The sequence below is a fragment of the Athene cunicularia genome (assembly GCF_003259725.1).
Source record: "Athene cunicularia isolate RWA chromosome 6 unlocalized genomic scaffold, athCun1 chr6_part2, whole genome shotgun sequence".
Classification (NCBI taxonomy): domain Eukaryota; kingdom Metazoa; phylum Chordata; class Aves; order Strigiformes; family Strigidae; genus Athene; species Athene cunicularia.
This window is the reverse complement of record NW_020799106.1, coordinates 11,343,298-11,351,780: the sequence shown is the minus strand read 5'-3', so window position 1 is coordinate 11,351,780 and position 8,483 is coordinate 11,343,298. Positions and strand designations below refer to the sequence as shown.

Below are 8,483 nucleotides of genomic sequence, written 5' to 3'. Positions count from 1 at the left end.
GGGGGGGGGGGGGGGGGGGGGGGGGGGGGGGGGGGGGGGGGGGGGGGGGGGGGGGGGGGGGGGGGGGGGGGGGGGGGGGGGGCGAGATGGAGGCTATCAATCTACACCTCGTGAAAGGCTAAATAAGGCATTATGTGTCATGAACTTTTAAACATTTCCCCTGTCTCACAGGTGCCACCAGTATTGTGTCATTTCTCATCACAGATACCAGATCAACAAGAAGTCCAGAGCAAGGCTCAAGTGTTAACAAAAAACCCTAGAAAGTAGTAACTGGGAAGGACCATATCTTTTAATAACCTGGGGAAGAGATTATGCTTGTGTCTCCACAGGTCTCATCTCCAATGGTCACCGGCAAGGTGTGTGCAACCACACCTGAGGCTGAGAGGCAGCCAGCACTCAGGATCCAGCTGTGGGTGCTGTAAGTGCCCCTGTGCTGACAGTTTGTGATCTCTTCAACTGATCATTTAAGCAGAATGTCAGAGTGATGTTTGCTACTGCAGCAGGACAAACTACACTACAGTTGTCAATTATTTTAAGAGAAAATGCTAACAGTAATTGTAACTCCTTAATGCAATATCTAGGCTTACTAGTCACTAGTGAAAGATGTAGTTTACATGGAATGTAGTTATTAATAAGGATGAAATGCTGTAAGAATGTGTGTATTCATCTTTCTTTGTTTAGCAATATTAAGAGTTAAGAGCTCAAGTGTTTAACCTTATTAGAAACTCCCTTGGTTTTCCCCCTGGAGTGCTGGCCAGGCTCCAGGTGGAACCCAACAGGAGGATGAAATCAGATGTTCCTGCTCAAAGAAAGTTGCCAGTTATTTTGGCCTGTTGATTTAGAGGCTGGACCTGCTTGCAGTGACGCTGGGTGCCTCACTTACGGATGGACGCTTCGTATAGGATTTCCTGTTTGCGAGGAAGGGCACTCTGAATTCTAACTGCATCCAGGGTTCCCCAGCGATTGTGTATCTGAATGTTAGTACCCCATTAATTAAGCGTGCTACTCCCTATCTTCCTTACTGTTTATTTTTGTAGTATTTAGTCATATCCCTTTATTATGGGTAGTGAAATTGCCCTACTCTTTTTAATGAGTAATTGTAACTGCTGTATTGTTTTTAGCCTTCTGTGGAATTATTTTAAGTATGAAGTTTGTCTAACCCTTAACTGATACAGCTCTCAAACAAGTCTTGCAGGTGCAGCTACAAAACAAAGGGGAGATGTAGGAGGCATCAGCCTGTCAGCCCTACACGGCCCTACCGCCTCTGAGAAAATGCTAGGCTTTGATGGAAAACAGGCTTTGGAAGACAGAGAAGAAGCTGTTAAGTTGTGCCGAAGTGTCAGGGAAAAACAACAGACAGCTGCAACCCTGATCTGTGGGACAGTCCTGAATTGTGAGAAGTTACCACCATGTGAACAGCGCCTGAGCGAGCATGGGATTGGTCTGCACAGCATGTGAGAGTGGTCTGGTGCTGATAGGAGAAAGGATTGATAGCTATCTAATTGCTGATTTGCTAATTATAAAGTAAGAGCTTTATCGAGAGCATAAGTATGTGCTATTGTAATAATAAAGGGTCTTTCCTTTTGCACTTCAATGGAGAGTCCATGCCTCAATTGCCACAGCCAAGTTCAAATGGAAAAAAGGAAATGCATGAGATGGAAGTTAATATGGACTGCTAAGGAGGAATATAAACAACCTGTGGGCATTCAGGGGATTGGAACAAGAAGATATAAGCTTGGTTAAAACTTCTCCTGGTAGAGGTCTGAAGAACAAGGAATTCCACAGGTACCTCAGATGTAAAAGGCAGATCCAGGAAATTGACCCACTACTGAACGCATTAGGCAACTTTAACAAAGGTGTGAAAAGGCCAAGGAACTTACCGCTTGCTTTGCCTCATCCTTTCTCCACGGAAACTGGCAAGGTCTGCTCTTAGGCTTTTTAAAATCTCTGTGCCTAGCAGTAAATTGGGGTGGGGTGATGTTTGGGGCAGAGCTACTAGCCATGATTTTAAAAAAAAAAAAAAAAAGGAAGAAAGAGTGGCAGAGCTGTCAAGCTACAGGGTAGTAGTGGACCACAGTTCTAACTAGCAGTCAAGGATGAGTGATGTTCCTCAGGAGCTGATACTGGAGCCAATATTTCTTCAACCTCTTCATCCTGGACAACAGGACAGAATGCATGTCCTGAAATTCAAGGATGATGCCAAATTATAGGAAGTGGCTAATATAAAGAGGGTAGGGCTGCCACTCAGAGGAATTTCATCAAGCTGGAGAAATGGTCTGACAGGTACCTTAAGAATTTTTTCAGAGGTAATCATATTAAAAAATATAAGAACATGACTTTTTATGGGTTATGCCTTGGGAATCTACTCTGGGGAATGCTTTGTCACACTACCCCAGTCTGTCACCTGAATTTCTCAAGCAGTGCTCTTTCTCTGCTTAAGCTTGATCACATAGTTTTTAGATTCTAGGTAATGCATGAACAGATTATAGATATTGTGTATTTTTTTTCTTAATACAGGAGAAGATGTATGTGCTTCACATAAAAGTAATTTAATAGAAAATGCATGTTTTTCTGAAGAAATAGAATTAATATTGGTAAGGAATAAAGAAATACTAATTTTCAAGAAAAAATCTCATGCATTTTCATTATGTTTAGATTCTTGACTTTTACAACCAATGTAGCTAAAATTTTTCTGAAGTCTATCACTGATTCATAAGTGCTGTCTTTATTGTAGGAAGGTGTCGTTTTAAAGGGATTCTTCACTTGGTTATTGGTCCTCAGTGCCAAGACACTGCAGTACTAATCTCTAATGTGTCTGAACTATTAGGATGTTAGAATAGAGTTAAGTAGTCCTTCTAAAGTGAAGGACATAGATATGGTAAGGAGAGAAGAGGTTCTTTTTATGGGATTAAACATGTTTTTTTCTTGTTATAGTAAATGAAAAAATGCAGTAGTTCTGTCTAGTGTTTTTAGCAGAACAAGTTGCCAAACTTCAAATTATCCGTCTTCCTGTAGCTCATACTGACCAATGCCTTCATTTGAAAGCAGTATTGCCTGGGCTAATTCTGAATTGTTTCAAGATTTAAAAGCAAACTTCCTTCTATTTAAATGATTGTACACTTGATGCTATAGCTGAATTGAAAGTTTGTGTCGGTCATCTGTGGCTTCATTTTTTTGTGATGAAAGACTTGTACACAGGTAGTTGGTACTTAAACATCAACACATATTGCTGTTCAGTGGGAGTTTGGTTTGAAAACTATGTGTTAGTCCCTGGTTAGTTAATAAAATGATAATGTGGTAGCCAAGACTATAAATAAAATATGGTGAAAAGATTCTATTAGGTCAGAATCTGCAACTTCTCTTATAAATGTGTGAAACTGAAAAAGGAAAGTGTACTTGTTCATATAGAGGACACAAAGACATGATAATTGTACTAAACACGTTTTATTTAGTATTTTTAACTAGATCATAGGATGCATATTAAACCATTAAATTTCTTATTCCAAGTACACAGTTTACTTCTGCAAGTAAAATAACTTTAGATACAAAAATTTTTCAGTAATGAGCACCACTATATGCATCTGAAATGTGAAGGCTGCTGGTCTTATAGTTTTAAATCTGTAATTCTGACAATATACAAAAATATGTACTTTTATGTGTTAGATTTGAATCGGAACATTCAGAATCGTATTCGTTTGAGCTTAGGAGCTGATGGCACTCCATGACTTCCAGAATGCTATCTTTTGGATAATTTTTTTGTGGTTTTTTGTTGTTTATTTCACTTTTGTAGGAAACGTTAGTAATTTATAGATTACTTAATGTGCATACATGGGAAGCAGGGTATTTCAGAGAGAACACCAGCACAAATTCGGGAAAGAAATAGATGCCGAAGAGTTAATGAGGACACAGTCTGAACATTGAAGATTGCATAGGTGTAAATAATGACAGGTGGATGTGCTGAAATTTTATGGCAGTTTTGTTCTAATTCCTTCATTACTAGTTTTTCTTAGTATGGTTGGTTGGCAATTACAAAACAGTAAAAGCCCCACGAACCCACAAACCTCCCATGTTTGCTAGATGTGTCACCTGCTGGTGCAGTTTACTGTTACCTCTTGGATTGGAACCACTTAAGTTTACTTAGTGGATGTGCTTGAGAGTGTAACTATTAGATATAGCCCACTGTATTTCCGGGTAGTTTAGGAGGGTTTTTATAAAGCTTAATAAGAGAAAAAAAGTTTATTTTTTGTTAGAGTCCTAATTTCACAGTTTGAAAATATGTGTTGGTTTTTTGCTTCTTTGTGGTCTGGATTTCTATCGTCTAATATATCTAGCTGTTGAATTTAACACCAGATAAAATCTGAATGGAAATGTTTGTTTTAATTTCTGCCTTTACAGCTGTGTTATCCTACCATGATATTTATCTTAACATCTTTGCTGATGATAGATGTGTTGCACTAGGCTTTCTAACAATCCTTTTAGACTGTGCTTTTACTGTGTATGTATACTCATAATATGAGTTTTATCTTTTTTTTTTTTTTTTTTTTTTTTTAAGTTCCTATCACAGATAGCAGGTGTTGGCATTTGTGATAGATGCTGATGAAAGACGAGAAACAACAGCAAAACTTAGTTCTGGAAAAAAACTTGTGGTAAAACTTGTTTATTTTACATAACTAGTATGGTACATTGCATACATGTTGAAAAGACCAGTGCTAAGTAACGGATGGAAACACTGTCTGCTGACAAAGGACCCAATCCAATTGCCATTAAAGGCAATGGAAAGACTACAGTAGATTTCTATTAAGATTTCTTTGAGCCTCAGTTGTTGAAGGTTGGGCCTTAAAACTCACTGTTGTTCTAAGGAGGAGAAAAAAAGAAAGAACTGTGTACTGGAAATAACTATTTCTAAGGCAGTCTTTGTAATACAGGACCTAAACTGTAGTAAAAGAGATATACAGGTGTACCTAAAATATTTCTCATGTTTCCAATTTAAGTCTATTTGTGACTTTGTATTGGATTTATTTACAAAATTAACCTCATTCTACTTGGGGAATCATCTGTACTCAGAGAAAATTCAGCAGTGAAAAATGTTTTCCATAAACAGTCAGTACCCTGCATTCTTTGTCAAAACCCTGTGGTTTCAATGGTCTTCAGGAGGCCCCTGTAACTAAGTGTTTTATATTTGATCTGTCTCCTGTTATGAGGAATAGAATTTAATTCTCTGTGGTCCTGCAGTAGAATTGCCTGTCTGCTAAATGTACTGTGTAAAATGCTAGATTCAGCATATCTCAGGTATGACAGTAAAATATTGGGAGAGCATCTTCCTTCCAGTGTCTAATCATAGAATTTTTTCGAACTGTAAGTCAGTCAGAATCCTACATCTTGAATTAGGAGAAGACACAGGTTTTGAATAAGAAATTTGCAAGCTTCATCAGATATGCTGCAAATTAAATAAGTTTTTAAAATCTAAATTGAGAAGCGTACGTGGAGAAAAATCTATTAAGCCTGGCTTTTTTTTCCCTTTGATTGTTAAGGTGGAACTTGCCACTTCACATATCAGATATGCTGGTATATTTACCCCTTCATTCTATGTTCTTTAAGCGAAATGATTGATACTATTCATACAGAAAGTGCTGACAGTTGAACTTTGATACTTATTTACGTGAGAAATTCTGAATTTCTGTTTAAACAGCTTGGCAGCAGTCAAAAGCAATTTTTGCATGTGTAAATTAGTTGAAATTTCTCAGAGGAGCTGAGTAATATTGTTTAAAGATGGAAGGATACAGGCAAGGCAGGGTTTGTAAGTAGTTGCTTATTATATCAATGTATGTAGTTGGAAAAGTAGAGAAGCTACGATACACACAAACATTCCTCAGATTGAGTGGTGTACATTAGTGACTGCAAGCATGAATATTGGCTTATATGCCTAAAATTTAATCTGGTTTTCCATTTACATGTAGTGGTAGAAGAAGTTATCACCTTTTGCTCTCTAATCTTGCCCTTAATATCTAAGGACATGTACGGAGGCAGATATAAATGATTCTAATATTCTATTCTTAAGATTTAATAGTTAAAGTATAAAGCATTTCCATTTGGAATGGGATGTGTCTTCTAAAATTTAAATATACTTAAGTGAACTACATATAGCCATCAATTCATGACTCTTTCAGAAAGTGGATGCTTTTGCTGCTCTACTCACAGTAAGGAAAGTTACCAACTGCCTTCAGAATAAGACGATAACTCTCCTTCAAAAAAGAACTTGATTTTGCTTTTCTATCAATGTTAATGATATTCCTGTACCTTGATGAGTTCTGAGTCTTCTCTTAAGTTTTGTCTTTAAGATGCAGCTGTCAACTGGTCTCTGGAGCATGTTTTTTCTTTTGAAGGTGGATTGGGTTTTAAACATCAGAGAGCAAACACAGGATATATGCATTGTCTCCTTTAATCAGGCAGTTTCTTCTGGTTTTGTGCTTGGTGAGAGAAACTTATTTTGCCTTAAGGATAATGGGCAAATTCAGTTCATGAAAAAACTTGATTACAGTCCAAATTGCTTCATTCCTTATTGTTCAGGTTTGTAAAAGGAAAACTCAACATTACTTTTGCAACTAAGATTTTTTTTTTTTTTTTTAGTGAATAATTTTTTTTTTTTCTGAATAAGCTGTTGATGTGTAAAAAAATCTGGAATTGGAGCTCTCTTTGGATAAATCAGGTTTATTTTAAGATGTTACTTAGTGTGAAGTGTCAAAATTTTTACAATCTATATAGATACTTTCTTATCACCAAATTGAGGTACTTGTCTAGTGTAGACACGTTTTCCCAGGCTACCAAAACAACAAACATGTAAGAATGAGAGATTTTGGAAGAATAAACTAGTGTTTGAGGAACTTCTGTCATTGACTGATAGGTAAAAAAATCAAATAAAGTTTACTGTTAGGATATGAAACTAATTTCTTATATTGTGTGGAAGCAACTTGGTTGGATGCCACTATAGAACTACAGATTCTTAATGTCTATTCTATATTAATGTTCAAAATCTATTTTGGACCCTGTGTTTTATTTTAGACTTAAAATATTATTTTAGTCATTATGATCTTAATTATCTTATTATTTTATAATTCTGATTTAAATTATACTATAAATAAGCTCTGTTAATGTACACATTTTAATTAGTATTCATAAATCAATGAATTAATGAAGAGTATAAGTAGCTGATATTTAACCAGTGTATATTTTGTCATACCTATCCTGGCATGCCGACATGGCAATTATGAGTCTTTGTTCATCATGTTTTAAATTACCAAACATGGCTGGCTAGAACCTTGGAAATTTGTGGCATGTGTTGTGTAGTATACGGTTGAAATTTGTATCCACAATTACTCACATATGTCCTTGTTTATTGTCAATGTAACTTTCATAACTTTTGACACTTTAATATATATTAAATTCATTTATAACAAGTAATGGCTTAAAAGGAAAAGTAGTGTAATGACATAAGCCTCAAAGAAAAGTACTGGGTTTTGAAAATCTTTCATCCTAAAACTATTTTTATATCTTTAACAGTGAAAGAAGGAACAATAAATACTCTAATTGGAAGCCGTAGTAAAATGTTGAATGTTTATCAAGTTGTTACCCTGAAATGGGCCACTCAACTTCCCCACATTCCTGTATCAGTAAAAGTAGCCAATTTACAGTAAGTAACTTGTTGAAGTTGACTTTTTTCAGGTTAATTTCCAGTTGTGAAATTTGATTTTAGATCCTAACAGTTCTGAGGTATGTAACAAATGCAGTGACTTGTAAAAGGAAAATTCAGTGTTTCTTCTTTGTTTTGTAAAATATTTGTTTCAGTAATGGGCATACTGTTAATTCGAGAAGAATATTAGAATTGCTGTACTGTGCTTTAATGTTTTTCTTGGGTGAAGGTAGAACCTGGGGTATCATGCCTCCAGTGCAGTAGTGTCTTTAGAAGAATGAAAAGTGAAGCTTTGCAGTATGGTAAGAGCCTTCTCTGAGACAGGCTAATAGGAAATCTCACTGAAAATCTGCTCTTCATTAAGCATTAAAGAGCATGTGAATTCCAGAGAAGATTTCTTGGAACAGACTATTGAACTCCAGTGTTAAACTTCGGAAATTAAGGAACTGTTTGAATTGCTCAGTATTGCACCGCAACGGACCAAAACTGTTTGTAATATGTATAAGACAGGTCAGGGAAAAACTGGTTGGGCAGGGGATCAGGTGTGACATATTGATAACTTGTGCTGAATCTGTCACTGGAACAAGCGAACTACAGAGAAGTCAGGACGGGTTTACAGTCCAGTTTATGCCTGTACTGTGCGCCACTGGAGCTGTGGGGGGTGCTGGCTGCCCAGTGCCTGTGGCCGTACGGACGGCAGTAGAGGTATCCTGGTCATATGTATTACTTGTGATCCCCAGCAGGCTTGTGGGTGCTGTGCCAACATGCACTGGGTTGTTGAATATTTGATCAGAAG

At 36.9% G+C, this 8,483-nt stretch overlaps 1 long non-coding RNA gene across 1 annotated transcript in view; it reads left to right on the top strand.

The window, feature by feature from the left end:
• The window catches only part of LOC113481925, a 10,098-nt gene extending 3,674 nt beyond the window's left edge, over positions 1–6,424 (top strand). The window contains exons 2-3 of the long non-coding RNA XR_003398745.1: positions 4,565–4,646; positions 6,384–6,424. This is a non-coding gene — a long non-coding RNA (uncharacterized LOC113481925). The remainder of the gene's footprint in view (positions 1–4,564; positions 4,647–6,383) is intronic.
• Positions 6,425–8,483: the final 2,059 nt, after the last annotated feature.